The sequence below is a fragment of the Lolium perenne genome, chromosome 3 (assembly GCF_019359855.2).
Source record: "Lolium perenne isolate Kyuss_39 chromosome 3, Kyuss_2.0, whole genome shotgun sequence".
Taxonomy (NCBI): domain Eukaryota; kingdom Viridiplantae; phylum Streptophyta; class Magnoliopsida; order Poales; family Poaceae; genus Lolium; species Lolium perenne.
Window position 1 is genome coordinate 213571426 of NC_067246.2, and position 16566 is coordinate 213587991.

The window sequence follows — 16566 nt, forward strand, 5'->3', positions numbered from 1 at the left end:
AAAATTGCTCGTAGGAAAGGGTTTGATTAACTGATTCGGGGCGAAGAATCTTCCGAATGAATTGCTGCTCTTTTTATCTCGTGTGCGCGTGCGTGCTAAAATAGAAATAGAAATAATAGAATGATGCCATTTCTCGGTACAAAGGAACACGATTATTTTGGCAAATAAAGAAAGACGATGACACTAGCAAAAATCTGTGCTAGTACTCGAACGAGTAGTAGTGAATGCATCATTACACATCTCTGCTGCCAAAACCGTGGACAATTAAGGAAAAGTGGGGTCATTAACAACAATCTACTACCAGAACATATTTCGCAATGAATTGAAACGAGGCGGAAAAGTTGGTGTACCTCTTACTTTCCCTGCTCTTTTGTACAAAGTACCTATTAGAAAAACAGATTCTGTGATTTGCCAAAAAGAAAATTGTATCTATACAAGGACACTAATAAGGCAAGGCAACTAATCGTGATAGATATGGCCAAATCCTTGTGGGAATACTTTGCATCGACCTGTATCTATCCATCGGGCGCTTCATCCTTTTTTTTAATTGCAACCTATCCATGCGCTAGGAGATCATTTTTCGCGCCTCTACTCTTTTTCTTTTGAGAGAATACAACACTTTATTGGTCATAGTAAATCATTCTGCACGGAGCGAGCTAAAATGTCAGCGCTCTACTTTATAGGGAGGGAATCTAACGGAAACCACCGTGCCGATCAAGCTACATAGGCTGTTTTTTTTGAAAAATTCAAAATCGGCACTTCAAAATTTGAAAATAAATCTAGATGCATACAATGTTTTGTTCTACCACCACTTTCAACTAAGAATACCTTATATTCGAGGCTGTAAAAATGACAAAATTTAACATATATGGTAGTGTCGTAGTGAGCAGTGCAAGATTTTCAAAACCTCAAAATCTGCAAGATTTTGTCATTTGGTGCATTCCTGAATGTTAGTTAACCCGAGTTGAATTTGTGCACATCCGTAGAGCACAACATTGTCAACATCAAGATTTTTTTAAAACCTTAAAATATAGTTTTCGATTTTGCGAAAAAAGAGCTACGTGTAGCTCGAGCTACAAAAATCCACACTTAGGACTCTAACCTATATGTTTTACAACAATTTATTTTCTTCTAATTTTGCAAGCGTCTACCTAAGAGTCTCCGATTTTACATGCCCTAACACCAATTGAGAAAAAATAATTAGATTTTTACCTAATTATATCGTGGGTTTTTTCGATTAAGTAAGGTGATGCTAATTTATGGGAAAATTGCATGCAAGCTACAAAGAAAGAGACACCACCTTCTACATATTTAGTTAATTAGCCTGAAATGAGAGAGCACTAACACATAATTTATCGTGATATTTATTACTACATCTAAATAAGAAAAAATAGTAATAGTTAAAGCCTACAATATTTTGACCACTTGAAAAGTTGAAAATATAAACATCTACAACATCATGAAGCAAATATATTATGGAAATATAATGTGGTAAATATACTGGTATTGATTTGACATCGTAAATGTTCGTATTTCTATCTATTGGTTAAACTTAGGGGATTTTTTTTTTACTAAATTTATTGACCTTACTCATTTGAATGGAAGGAGTACTTGGCTTTATTTTCTCGTTACCTGGAATATAAGTTCATGGCCTTGCGGATGAAGCCTGGTGACCGGGTGTATACGTGAGCACGCGGTCTCTATCCAACACGTGTCCAACGTCATGTCTTCTGCCGTTTATCCGTGATGAGATCGGAACAAGACGTGTGGTCCTAATTAAAGTGGCTCCCCTTCTTATTCCCTTTTATCCTCCACCAGACGCACAACAGCACAAGAGCCTGGCCATGGTCGCCTGCCGATTCCGCCCGCAAGCCTCTTCCCCCCGAGCGCTGCCCTGCCCTCCCCTCCCTTGGACCGGGGCGGCGCCAGGGTCCAAGGTAGCCGCGGTTGGGGAGAAGGCGTGCGCGAGGAGCCGCTCTGGCGGACGTCGGCAGCTTCCGGTGGTGGCGCCCATGAGGAGCTGTGGAGGGCGGCGCCCACGAGGAGCTGTCGAGGGCGGCGCCGGAGAAGTGACGGGTCTTGGTCTAAAGGAAAGGGGAGGAGTGGCCGAGCTCCTATGGTCCACCTGCCCGCCGGCCGCTCCAAGACGACGACGCTGTTCAACCTGGGCGGCCAGGACGAACGCGGCGAGGACGGAGGAGCCAGGCATCGATTGAATTTGTGTCTGGATGAAAAGTCAAGGAGGAGGGTACTTTGTGCTCCTGCTACTCCGTGAAATTGAAAGTGAAAGTGAAATTATCCAATTAATCTGAGCTGACACAAGTTCAGGACCATGTCACGCACAAAAATCATGCTGAAGATCCAAAGGAGTGGCCCAACAACGAAGCAAACATTGAGTCAAATAATCTTCCAAGAACAGATGGTGAACAGATCACTACAAATTCTGCAACCACTCCAAGCGGCGGCCATAGCAACCAGGCTACGGTGGTGGGAATTAGGTAGCCGCTCATGTACACTCCGATTTGGCCTCCTCTGGCTTCCGATTTGACCTCCTATTTTGGTCTGCCGCCCCTGTTCGCCCTGCTCGCCCTCTCCCCTCGACCGTGTACGCCCTGGCTGGCCGCGCTCGTGCAAGTACGGCCACTCGCTGCTCCGGCCGTTACAATGAGCTCGATTTGCTGGTTCCCCCACGCGCAGACGGCTCGAACCCGAAGCCCAGATCGAGGAAGCCACGCAGCTCGACGGTAATGCGGTTCCCCCACGCGCGGACGGCTCGAACCCGAAGACCAGATCGAGGCAGCCACACAGCTCGTCGAGGTCATCGTCGGTGACACTCTGCGCGAGGCTGAGCGAGGACGACGAGGGCGCCCGGCGCATCAGGCCGCGGCGGCGGCACCGCTCTCAGGCCTCGCCCCGCTCGATGTCGGGTGACCACGAGTTCTGCTTCTGTAGGCTCATCAGCCCCGCCGCGCCCTCATCTTCTCGCATCCCAGCAGGTGGTGCTGGTGCTGGAAGCCCTTCTCCATGGCGCCGCCGCCGGCCTCCTCCCTGTGATGCGGCGAAGGTGTTGGGACTGGTTGGGAGAGAGAGTGGGCAGAGGCGGCCCAATTCGAGTCAACAGGTCGGCTCGCGGTGGGATTAGAAAAAGTATGTTTCACGCCGTTTGGCCTCAGTTTGTGAGGCTAGCATCTTAAAGCGAATCCAACGGTGATGACCGCGTGCTCACGTATACACCCGGTCACCAAATCCACTCTCCATGGCCTTGTATAGAAGAAAGGAGGGAGTAATCTTACTTCTAGATTAGCATTCTTTGATTATACTTGGGGGTTTTCTAAGCATATACGATTAGACGTATTAAGTTCCACACAATTTTTTGTCATAATTAAGGAAGAAATTGTTGAGAGCTTTTTAACCATTGAGTTTTTTTTCTGTCAGATCAATATATTTATGAGCGCATCCACTGCCTGTCGTGATTCAGGCTAGCTTTGGGTTACAACATGAGTTGAAACTGAGATATTCTCACTTGAACATGAGGCTATAACTTATATGTGAGATTTTACTACTTGCATTGCGGATGAGTTGCAGCTAAGAAAAATACCTCGTACCGCTAGATTGCTTTGTGATTCATGCTTGCCATAAATCGTTGCATCTCTAAAAGAAATGTTCCGAGCCGTTGGATTGATTTATGATTCATACTATTCTTAAGTTGCAAGTGAAATTACATGCATGGCTAGGAGTCGGTCGGATAAGCTTCCACATTGTTTTCTTTTGTTTTACGACCAAACTGGAAACATTGTGCAAACAGATAGCAAACGCGTTATTTGGGGATGAGGTCATGAGTTCAAACATATGAAAGCTAGTGTACTTCCGTATCATCACCATCTACAACGGAGAGCACGATACATGGGGTCGGTGCTGAATTACAGGCGAGTCATCCAGAAATTCACGTACATCTCTACTACTTATAAAGGCACGAACTTGCGCAGGAAAATTCAATCTAGACCGTTGATCTTGTATATCACACGGTCGAAAATCATTTGTTCTCCCCACCCTCCACCCCAAATTTCCGCGCCTGCACCTATCAGCTTTCCCCATATTTCACGCCCCCTTCCTTATGAACGGTTGCATCTCAATCTCATCCTTCACACCTCCCACCAGACGCGCAGGACTCTCCACCGCGGGCACCTCACCTCCAAACGCCGCCGCACAAGTAGAGCCGCCGCGGCTGGTGATGCACCGGATGAAGGGAGCACCTAGGCGCATCACGACGTCAATACAGGAAGGGACTCTCCATGGTGAGGAGGTAGGTTGCCGGGCGCATCCGAGGCGCTGCCTAGGTTGAGCGGCACTTACAACGGGTCCATCTCCATCGTTCCTCTCGGCTATGGCTCGACCAAATTTCCTTCCTGGAGAGAGCAGGTGATATCAGATCTCCCCCGCAAAAGATCTGTGATTTCCATTTGCAATATGTTCTGGTCCAGTTCATGATCTATGATTTCCATGGCTGCCACACGGGTGTAGGTTGCATGTAAGGGGATTCACGTCTCAGGTGCATGTATCTTCAGCTTTTGATTCATTTCTTAGGTCTGCTCTGACCATCGCATTTGCTAGGAAACTGCAGGGAATGTAATGCTCTGATTTATTAGGGTGTAAAGAACACAAGTTTACACAAACCGTACTCTAATTTTAGGGTATTCCCAAGTAGCAGAGATGACGATATGTTAGAGCGACATAACCACCGTATACTTGAATCTCCAATACCGACTCGGGGTTGATCAATTGGGGTGTTCAGTTGCTGTTGACGTCCAAAACCCACCGGCGAGTAACGACGGGCAACACGTAGAGCCGGGAGGCTCCCAGAACTGCGGTTGGCCCTGGTCCCTCGAGCGACGGCCCGCAAAGCTCCGGCACGCACGTCCGATGCTGGTGCAAGGGCGTGCCACCTGACCTATACCTGGTCAGGAAGGTGATGGATTGCTTCGCTTAGTTTCCTGCATGGCATACACGTAAACATTAAATACGAGCCTCGATCGGCTCTCAAGTTGTCCTGTGAATCGGCTCAAGGAGCCGATCCACCCATGATTCGTATGAGATCTACGATAACATGGTGGTCCTGCTTGATCAATACTAAGTTAAAACGACCTACGACGATTTAGGGTTTTCACCACATAATCGGAACGTCCTACACGTGATTGAGCCTGGCAGCCACGCAAGATGACAATAAACCAACCCTAGACAAGGCCTAAAAACCAACATGGAGTTGATTCCCGGAACATCTTCTCTAGGGCTAGCAAACTACACCTTACGTGCTACTGGATCCTTCAACCCGTTTGCAAGGCCTAACTATGTAGATATTAAACTAATCCTTGAAGAACAAGAAGCAATCGTAACGGATCGGATCTACTAAATAATGACTAAGCAAGGTGCCACCCTTGCACCTCAGATCGGTACAAGGGTGGCTAGATGTCTAGGGATAGCATGGATAAAAGCATGTATAAAGGTAAAACAATGCTAACCCTAACACATCTACGATAACTACGTTGCTCGCCATCAACAAGGCTTCAGCACGAGCAACGCATGAACAACGAATAAACTCGATACTGCCTAGATCGCGAGATGCGATCTAGGCAGCATGATGCTTACCCGGAAGAAACCCTCGAAACAAGGGGTGGCGATGCGCCTAGATTGGTTTGTTGTGAACGTGATCGTCCTCCTTCTCAATAACCCTAGATACAAGAGGAGGAGGCTCCCAAAGAGGGCTATGGGAGCAGCGACGAGGAGCCCGCCGGCAGCAGTGCCGACGGCAGCTCCGACGACGACGAGGGCAGCAACGGCCCGTAGAGCAGCACCTATTAGTATAGGTCTAGTAGTAGTAGCAGATTGGTCAATAGACCTTTCTTTTGTTCTTCCTCCCTTGAGCAATCGGCTCTTTCTTTGTAATAAATCCCTTCTATTAACGAAGAAAATGTTCCCATGCTGATCTTGTTTCGCCTCGATTTTGCCGATTGCCAGAGTAAGTCAACGTGTAAAGAGCCGATGGCAGCGCATCGGCTTTTTCCGTAACACGCGATTAAGGCCAAATTAGTTGCCTATTTGCACGGTAACCTGCAATCTTATCAGATCCCTCAAATTGCCGTCCAAACAGGTCCAATCCATGTCTACGTCAACCTTAGATTTCAAACGCACAGACTCGGCTCCTCAGCGAATTCAATGGGAAAATTATCCCAAATGCCACGATCTTGCCTGAAACTGATCTGTTAATCTGCTCAATTGAGCTTATTCCTCTAGAGTCGATGGCTATGCATCGGCTTTTTATTATTCTGAAGTCGATGTCCGTGCATCGGCTGTACTGGTATCCGTATTTCTAAAGTCGATGTCTGCGCATCGGCTGTGAATTGTATATAAATTTTTTTTTACTGGCCGATTTTATGCATCGGCCCCCATGTTTCATTGTCCGTCATCCCACATGCTTGGGAAATATTTCTTGAGGTGTTGACCATTGACGGCTACTGGGAATTTAACACCGTCCAGCTGCTCGAGCATGTATGCATTGCCCTTCAATACCTGATCGACTTTGTACGGACCGTGCCAATTAGGAGACCATTTGCCATATGCTTTATCCTTAGTTCCTAATGGCAACACGGCTTCCCATACTAGATCACCAACTTGAAACTCCTTTGGTCTCACCTTCTTATTGTATGCGCGAGCTACCTTGGCTTTGTTCTCTTTAATCTTTTCCAACGACCAAAGTCTGAGTTCCGTTGCATCCTCAATAGTATCACTCATCAGGGCTGCATATTCTTCAGCTGTTAGATCATTCTGAAACGTGACACGTCTCGATCCAGCCGTAATTTCCCAAGGCAATACGGCTTCCTGCCCATAGACCAGCTGATATGGCGAAGTCTTTATAGCTTCATGGCATGACATGCGATAGGCCCACAAAGCTTCTGACAATGTTTCATGCCAAACCCTAGGGTTCTCGTCAATTTTCCTCTTAATCAGCTTGATCAGGCTCTGATTGGACGCTTCAGCTTGCCCGTTGGCTTGAGCATAGTATGGAGATGATCGGATCAGCTTAATTCCCATGTCATCGCAGAACTTTCTGAATTCTTTAGAAATAAAGACCGAACCTCCATCGGTCGTGATGGTTTGGGGAATCCCGAATCTATGAATGACGTGTTCTTTCACAAATTTGATAACATCTTCTGATTTTACTTTCTTCATAGGGACGGCCTCCACCCATTTAGTGAAGTAATCGGTAATGGCCAAAATCCACTCGTGGCCTTTGCTCGACGCATGATGGATTTTGCCGATCATATCCATGCCCCAACCTCGAAATGGCCAAGGCTTGATGATGGGATTCATTGCTGATGCTGGTACCATCTGAATCTTCCCGAACATCTGACACGCTTGGCATCCTTTGTAATATTTGAAGCAGTCCTCAAGCATGGTGGGCCAGTAAAGCCCTGATCGCCTGATCAGCCACTTCATCTTATGAGCCGATTGGTGAGTTCCACAGGCGCCTTCATGCACCTCATGTAAGAGCCGATTAGACTCGGTTGGTCCCAGGCACTTGAGCAGTAATCCTTCCAACGTCCTGTAGAACATGTCATCTCCTATGAGGACATATTTCATGGCCTTGTACCTTATCCGTTTAGGTGCCCCCCGAGCCGGATCCTTCAAGTAATTGAAGATATCGGCTCTCCAATCATCCTGTTCCAGGAACTGCACCTGAACTTCTGACCCGTCTGGTATGTCCTTGTAGCCTGACGCCATTTGTGCGAGATCGTTGGCCTCGGTATTTTGAGACCTTGGGACCCAATTGAAGTTGATGTACCGAAATTGTGCCATCAGCTCGCGGCATTCCATCCATGAAACTTAACACCTTGTGGCCGGCAGCTGCATTGATCAATGTTTCTGCCACAGGCATTGGATATTCATCCTTTGGAGTGGCTCTGTTGAGATCTCGGAAATCTATGGCAACACGCCATCGGCCGTCCTTTTTCTCTACAGGTACGATACTGGAAATCCATTCAGCATACCTGCATGGCCTGATGAACCCGGCGGCCAACATTTTCTCGATCTCTTTCTTGACTTCTTCAAGAATTTCGGCCTTCATCTGACGCGCTCGTTGTTGGAATGGCCGAAATCCTTTCTTGAGAGGGAGCCGATGCTCAATGATGCTCCTGTCTAACCCAGGCATCTCTGTGTAACCCCACGCAAAGCAATCCGGGTACTCTTTCAACAGAGCTATCATCTGGCTCCTGAGATGTGGATCTAGCTTTTTGCTGATAAAAGTTGGTCGTGGCTTATCCCCAGGACCAATGTCAACCTCTTCTAGCTCATCAGCCGATGTAAACCCGTACCCTAGCTTTCCGTCTCCTGTTAGATCGATGTTCAACACAGGCAAAACGTATGGCGAGGATAGTACGGGCCGATTGCTGGAATCGGCCCCCATCTTGATTGCATTGCTCAATGAAGGTTTACATCTTGTTCGTGCTCTACTACGACTTCGTGACATGCTTGAGACAAGATCATCACTTTTTATTTTTTGGGGCCGATCGCAGGGATCGGCCTTGCCACGTACGTTCATAGTCTTTGTCCTTGTTACACAGTCAGGCCGGTGGATAAGACCAGCCTCACCCCTTTTTTGTCACGTCGATGCGCTCACAGTCGTCCAAAGTGACTCCAGAGAGTGGCTCTTGGCCTGCCGCCTCCCAAACGTTCATGCCAGACGTTGAGATCTCGGCCGAGTCATCTGCATGGACGATCTCTACTTCATCTCCATCCCACTGTATTAAGCATTGGTGCATCGTGGATGGTATGCAGCAGTTGGCGTGAATCCAATCTCTCCCTAGCAGGACAGCGTAGGTGCTCTTACTATCGACAATGAAGAATGTCGTAGGTATGGTCTTCCTTCCTACGGTCAGATCCACGTTCAGAACACCTTGTGCCTCTGATGCTTGGCCGTTGAAATCGCTCAATGTGACGTTGGTCTTGATCAGATCCGAGCTAGAGCGTCCCAGACGACGTAGCTTGGAGTATGGCATGATGTTGACTGCCGCTCCGGTGTCAACCAGCATCTTGTTGACCGGCTGCCCATTGATATAACCTCGTAAGTACAGGGCCTTCAGGTGTCTGTAACTTCTTTCTCGTGGCTTCTCAAAGGTAACTGGCCGTGGGCCGCAGTCAAGTTGTGCCACAGGTGCCTCTTCGGTTTCAGGAGCACAAAACTCCGCCGGAAGAATGAACACCATGTTTGTGCCAGCCGATGTCTCATCATCGGCTTTCTTTTGTTTGGGGCGCCACTCTTTCTTCTGTGGTCGACCCACTTCGTCCAGAGTTTGCTGAATTTTCGCGGCTAGATCAGGCCGCGCTTTCCTCAACGTATGCAGGTATAACCTTTCGGCTTCCTCCAAGCAACGTAGCCGCTGAACCCTACGTTTTTGGGAGTGGCTGAGTCCATCAGGGCACCACCTTGGACGGTGGTATTTATCTTCTTCTTCTTCTTCGTCTTCTAACTCCTCGAGATCTTCCACCCGAGAGGACTCAGCTTGCTTGTTCCGAGATGGGAGAGGCCCTAGACGCTTGAACACTGACACGTCTCCTGTGCCCTTCTTCTTCTGTCTACATTCTGGGCAGTTGCCGATTGTGGGCAATCGGCTCATTCCTGAATCCCAGCAGTGTTTGAAGAAGGGACAATCCCAGTGCCTGTCCACGTCGTCCTGCTCTCTTGACTTTTCCTTGGCATGGCGCTCATAACCTTCATCGTCTCGATCATGCCGACGATATTTGCTGTTGTCCCTGCTAGACCGATGATCTCTTTCGTCGTCGTCGTTGTATCGCCGGCGTTGGTCGTACTGACGCTCATATTTGTTGAGGAGATGATCAGAGAGAGGTCGCTGATATCGCACATTCTTCACTTCTCCCTCTGTGATGTAGCGCTTGCCATCGTGTCGGGGCCGGTCGCGTGGAACGGCCTCCTCCTTGTCCTTGCCACGAGAGCGGCTGCCCTCGTCTCTTTCCTTACCAGGGTGGTGCACAGGCCCGACCATGTTAATGCTGAACGAGAAACCTGGCTGGCACCCTCCGGGGTAAGTGAACTCCACCATGTTAACGGCGGGGAAGGGGTGCGTGTCGACTTTCATGGCGTACTGGCTGAAAATTAGACGCCCTTGTTCTATCGCCATTTGGATCTGCTGACGCCACACCCTGCAGTCGTTGGTGGTATGGGTGAACGTATTATGCCACTTGCAGTATGGCTTTCCGTTCAGCTCCTGCGTCGTAGGGATGTTATGGCCTTCGGGTAACTTCAGCTGCTTCTCCTTAAGTAAGAGGTCGAAAATCTGCTCAGCTTTGCTTACGTCGAAGTCAAAACCCTCTTGGAGGACCTTGTGGTTTAACCCACTTGCAGGACACGGGGCTTGCCCCCCGAGCCCATTCAGCTACTGCTACCTCCTGATCTCCAGCAGAGCCTTCACCTTCCTCTGTCTCAACCAGGACTACTGCGCGCTTGAACTATTCCTGGTACAACTCTGGGTGGTGCTGTTCATATAATGACAGTTTCTGAACCATATGCGCCAGTGAAGCGTACTCTGCTTGGGAAGCCATATCCTTGATAGGCGATGCAAGACCCACCACCGCCAGCTCGACTGCTTCTTTTTCAGTCAAACGAGCCGAATAGCATCGGTTCCTGATGGTCCTGAAGCGCTGGATGTATTCTGACACTGTTTCTCCGCGCTTCGTCGTACTTGTGCTAGATCGGCAATGCCAGCCTCGGAAGCCTCTGAGTGATACTGCATGTGGAACTGCTCTTCCATCTGCTTCCAAGTCTGGATTGAATCTGGTGGCAGCGAGGTGTACCACCCGAAAGCCGATCCTGTGAGGGACTGTGCGAAGAACCTCACACATAATGGGTCTGATGCTGAGATCGTGCCCAACTGCGCCAAATATCGGCTCACATGCTCGATTGAACTGGAGCCTTCTGACCCGCTAAACTTGGAGAATTCAGGGAGCCGATATTTGGGTGGTAGTGGGATCACATCGTACTCGTCGGGGTACGGCTTAAAATAGCCGATCGCCCTCCTTTTCGGCACCATGCCGAACTGGTCTCTCAAGATTGCACTGATCTGATCCGCGGTGCTAGCTGCAGGAGTCGAGCTTTGAAGATTCGCTGGAGTGGCATACTTAGCTAGCCACGCTTGCTTCTCACGATCTGAGCTAGCTGCAGGAGTTGAGCTTTGAAGGTTTGTTGGAGTGGCATACTTAGCTAGCCACGCCTGCTTCTCAAGATCTGATCCAGAAGCCCCTCCTGCTGTTCCAGAAATCCCTGCTGTTGCAGTCTGGTTCGTGAGTGCCCAGTTACTGCAGTCTGGCACATATGTGCACGTGTATCCGTGCGGGATCTCCTTAGGCGCCTCATACAAGAACTGGTAATCACTAGGATCGCCACCGATCTTGTAGACGATGAATGCCGGTGAACTCGGCACTTCTGGTGCTGCCAGCGCGAATGGCAGCTGTGGTCGGGTCTGGAGTGGTATCTCTCCTTGGTGAGTCCCTAGAGCAGGTCCTGACGGGGAGTACTGATGCTTCATGATTTCCTGGACCACGCGAAGCGCGACACGCTCCAAGGCGTTCACCAGGCTCTCAGAATGGCGGTGTAGCGAATGAGCTACCATGTGATTAACCTCCTGACGCAGAGACCTGGTGCGTTCTTCTGAAGGGGTAGACAGATCCACTCCATCGAGTGCGCCTTCAGGTGAGAACCCTTTCCACCTGATGCCGTGTGAGCGGGTCCTCTGAAAAGAGCCGATGAGGTCGGCTTCGAAGAGAGCTTTGACATCGTCATACTTCTTCTTGAGCTCCTCCGTTAGATCCTCGTACGTGACTGGATCTTCCGCCATCTCTGATGCGGATGATGATGCAGGTGATGTCGAAGACTGTCCCACCGGGCGTGCCAGAATGTGTTGACGTCCAAAACCCACCGGCGAGTAACGACGGGCAACACGTAGAGCCGGGAGGCTCCCAGAACTGCGGTTGGCCCTGGTCCCTCGAGCGACGGCCCGCAAAGCTCCGGCACGCATGTCCGATGCTGGTGCAAGGGCGTGCCACCTGACCTATACCTGGTCAGGAAGGTGATGGATTGCTTCGCTTAGTTTCCTGCATGGCATACACGTAAACATTAAATACGAGCCTCGATCGGCTCTCAGGTTGTCCTGTGAATCGGCTCAAGGAGCCGATCCACCCATGATTCGTATGAGATCTATGATAACATGGTGGTCCTGCTTGATCAATACTAAGTTAAAACGACCTACGACGATTTAGGGTTTTCACCACATAATCGGAACGTCCTACACGTGATTGAGCCTGGCAGCCACGCAAGATGACAATAAACCAACCCTAGACAAGGCCTAAAAACCAACATGGAGTTGATTCCCGGAACATCTTCTCTAGGGCTAGCAAACTACACCCTACGTGCTACTGGATCCTTCAACCCGTTTGCAAGGCCTAACTATGTAGATATTAAACTAATCCTTGAAGAACAAGGAGCAATCGTAACGGATCGGATCTACTAAATAATGACTAAGCAAGGTGCCACCCTTGCACCTCAGATCGGTACAAGGGTGGCTAGATGCCTAGGGATAGCATGGATAAAAGCATGTATAAAGGTAAAACAATGCTAACCCTAACACATCTACGATAACTACGTTGCTCGCCATCAACAAGGCTTCAGCACGAGCAACGCATGAACAACGAATAAACTTGATACTGCCTAGATCGCGAGATGCGATCTAGGCAGCATGATGCTTACCCGGAAGAAACCCTCGAAACAAGGGGTGGCGATGCGCCTAGATTGGTTTGTTGTGAACGTGATCGTCCTCCTTCTCAATAACCCTAGATACATATTTATAGTCTGTAGACTCTCTAACGTGGGAATAATCTCAACCGTGCACGAGCTAAACTCCTTTAATCCTAACCGACACGTATCCTACTATATTTACAGATACACGGGCAATTTAGCCCAAACTCTTATACAAGGCCGATTTATGCATATTTTCCGTGTATATTCTTCAAGCCCATCTCAATCACGGCCCACCTCTGATCTGGTTAAATTCTGGTGATAACAGTTGCACGTGAGGCATTCACATCTGTCATTAGAGGCTTTTCTTACCGCAAAGTTGGTTAACTGAACATCTGATGGTTGTGACAGGTGGATTGGATGAGTATGGATCAGAGGCCAGATTGCGCAGCACCAGTCGGACTTTTAATTCCCACCAGGCATGTGACTGTAGAACAATATATGACCATGTATGATTTTTACGGGCGACCATACCTCTAATTTGTTTTGTCAATGCAGTCAATTCACATGCATACTTGACCTAGGATCAAGCAAGTAATAGAAACCTAGGATCAATCAAGTAATAGAAACCTCGGTTAGTTCTCTTGAGTCATCCATGTTTGGACATGCTTTTCGATAAAGGGAATATATTAATATCAAAAAGATACCAATTACATCCAGCCTCTGCAACAACGCACCACCCTAATGGCACTACGGATGCACACAACCAAAAAAGGAAAATAAAACTAAGAAACAAAAGTTCCGCTACAGTATCTCGGGCCTAACAACAGCAATACATCCACCGCCAAGATAACACCTGAAATACAGAATCTCCAAAAACGACGCCTCCAAGAAGGAAACGGTGCTCTAACACCGTCGTCGCCGATCAACGATCTTAGGTTTTCACCCTGAAGATAGTCCCCGCTCTCAAAACAATGCCTCCAACAAGGTCATTGCCAGGCACTACCAGTTAAGGACAGACCTTGGGGTTTCACCCTGAAAGGTAGGACTCTGAACTTCACCTGTGTTGTCGCCCCCACTTTCATACCGCTGCTGTGAAGCCCGGAACACCAAGCAAGTCCCTCAACAGCGCGGAGACTTAACCTCCCTTAGCTAACCCTCCCCTCTGGCCTTCATGAACTTCTCTTCTTCCGAGTTTCATCATGGATCCATAGTCACTTGATGTCAACATAGAAAAAGAGCTTCGCGCCGCTCCCTCCAGAACCAATCGGTCGGAATAAAATCATGGGTGTGCACGACCGAATACCACCGATCCAGCAAACTCCAGGCAAAAAGCATTGTTACATTCGCCGGCGGAGCCTTCCGGAACTCAACACTCCGGCTAGATCACGAGTCCAGGCCTCCGGTAGGTCTTCCTCTTCACGCAAGAGAGACCCTAGGACCACCGCCTTTATTCAGGTCGGACCCCCACGTCGGCGACCATCCCGGGCTGGCCACTCCAACCCTCCACCGGCGACACCGTCGCTAGCTTCCATGCATCTCCATCTCGCCGCCGGAACAAGGTGATAGATCGATAGATCCACCACCACCAACCGCAGGCCGACCCTCTCCGGCGAAGAAGAGGGCCACCTCCACCGTCGTACCCAAGGCTACTGCCCCGCGCGACCTCGCGTCGCGGGTGAAGCCCGAGATCGCCTCCACTCATCGGCGAGAGGCGGGGGGAAATTGGCGCAGGCCATGGGCCTGGCCGCCGCCCACCACCAGCCCTTGCCGGAATGCTGCGGAGAGCCGACAGGAGGAGGGAGACTGCAGCGCAGGCCGCCGCCGCCCATCCCAACCGCGCCGGCCGATCCACCAGGGGAGAGCCGACGGGAGAAGGGGGCGCAGCGCAGGCCGCCGCCGCCCATCCCATTCGCGCGTCCGCCATGCGTCGAGGAGGGGAGATCCGGCCGCCATCCACCATGCGTCGACGAGGAAGGCGCCCCCCCCCCCGCCGCCGCCACGCCCCGTGGGTCTTTGCCCCGACGGCGCTACCGGCGGCGGTGGCGGTTAGGGCTGGGAGGCTGGGGTGCGGGAGGGTTAGGGCAGCCTTCACGCGTTCTGAAAGTACAAATCCTACGGCGGTTAGGGCTGGGATGCTGGAGTTTGGACATGCTATTGTCCAATGCTCACGGGAATTCCTTTACAATGTAATATTTGGAGCTTCTACTGAAAGTACAAATCTTTTTTTCTTCTTTTCAATTCAGGTTTCTCGGCCTTTCTGGATTCATGGGAACATAATGGACGATTGAGCACCATAAGCATAGGCAAGTTTGTTGCAGGATTTAGCCTCAACTGTGTACCTGGCATAAGCACTCATCGTTTGACGAACATCTGAATTGTTTTTATGGAAAAAATGATCTGATCTCAGAAACTATGTTTTCGGTTAGTATATTCTGGTTGCAATGTTTGCATTTTTTGGGGTGAATTTGCACTCTAGCTAATACGGTGAAAATGTCATTAGTAAAAGTACTGGTTCTACTGTCAAAAGCATGTCTATTTTATAGGTAGAACGAACCCATTCTTTTGCCTTATGAACTATGTCTATATGTAATCTGTTTCTTTTGCCTTACAATAACTTTTTTCCTACATATTATTGTTGTTCTGTTCAAGCTCCTATCAAGGTCAGTCTTTAAGCATCAATCTTTCTCTAATAGACTTGTGGATGTTGGCAACCATACCAAGATTAAATTAACAAACATATCTATAGTGAAGGCATAGTCCAAGATTGCAGTTGCAGCTCATGAACGCATGTATCATTCAGGAAAGGTTAGAAAACGCATGTACCATTGGTACTTTGGTAGTGCTTGATGCTTATGGCGCCATGTACAAACTGCTACATACTTAATAATTGGTTATTCAGTTACATGTCTGCATCATCTATTTTCTTGATAGATTTGCTCATCCCTGGTGTTTGATCAACTAACCTTATTTTTATATACAGTATGGTCCTTCTTTTTTCATAATTCAAATTGTTACCTATGTTAATGTGTATTACATATTTTCTCTATTCCAACATTTCCTGTCCTAGGAAATTTGTCTTAAGTTTGTTAAAATTTACCGAAGGAGTATATGAGATTAAGGTTATGTCAATGTGCATGTTCTTTTTTGTGCCACTGGCTCATCTATGCTTCTGGATGTCTTTGTATAATAAGGAAAGACGTGTTCGGTCTTCTCTGTTATATTATTCTTTGAGAAATATTAAACACGAAATTACTAGCATCAATCAAATAAAGATGAAAAAAAATCTAAATTTAGATGATAGAAGGGACATTCTTTGAAGAACTTTTTAACGTTTGTATTGTTTCTCAAGATCTAAATATTTGAATTTTACAGTGTGTGTTATCATTGGTTAAATATAAATACGTGCGTTGCACGTGCAAACTTACTAGTATACTATCAGTAGAAATTTACTACAGTTTTTTTTTTGAGAGGGAAAATTACTCCAGCTGGAGAAAGAAAACAGCGGCGCTCCTTCTCCGTTCCTCTTTCCTGGGTCGGCTCTCCTTTTGACCGGCCGGCGGCGCTAGGGGGGCGTGCGAGCGAAACTTCAAATTCTGGAGGGCGAGGGCGGAAGATTCCCATGTGGAGCCGCCGGCCCGAGCTGGAAAAAGGCCGTTCAGCGGCGGAGGGCTGACCGGGTATCGCTCTGTGCGCCGCGGCGACGGCGACCAACGGCTCCGTCAATTTTATTTTATTTTGTTTGTTCTGTTTTATATGTGCTGGCG

General features: G+C 48.6%; 1 long non-coding RNA gene across 1 annotated transcript; it reads left to right on the plus strand.

The window, feature by feature from the left end:
• The first annotated feature begins 4145 nt into the window (after nucleotides 1-4145).
• Nucleotides 4146-15212, plus strand: LOC127338523 (uncharacterized). The gene is made up of 3 exons (XR_007874399.2): nucleotides 4146-4419; nucleotides 13211-13308; nucleotides 15046-15212. It is a non-coding gene; the product is annotated as an uncharacterized lncRNA (long non-coding RNA).
• Nucleotides 15213-16566: the final 1354 nt, after the last annotated feature.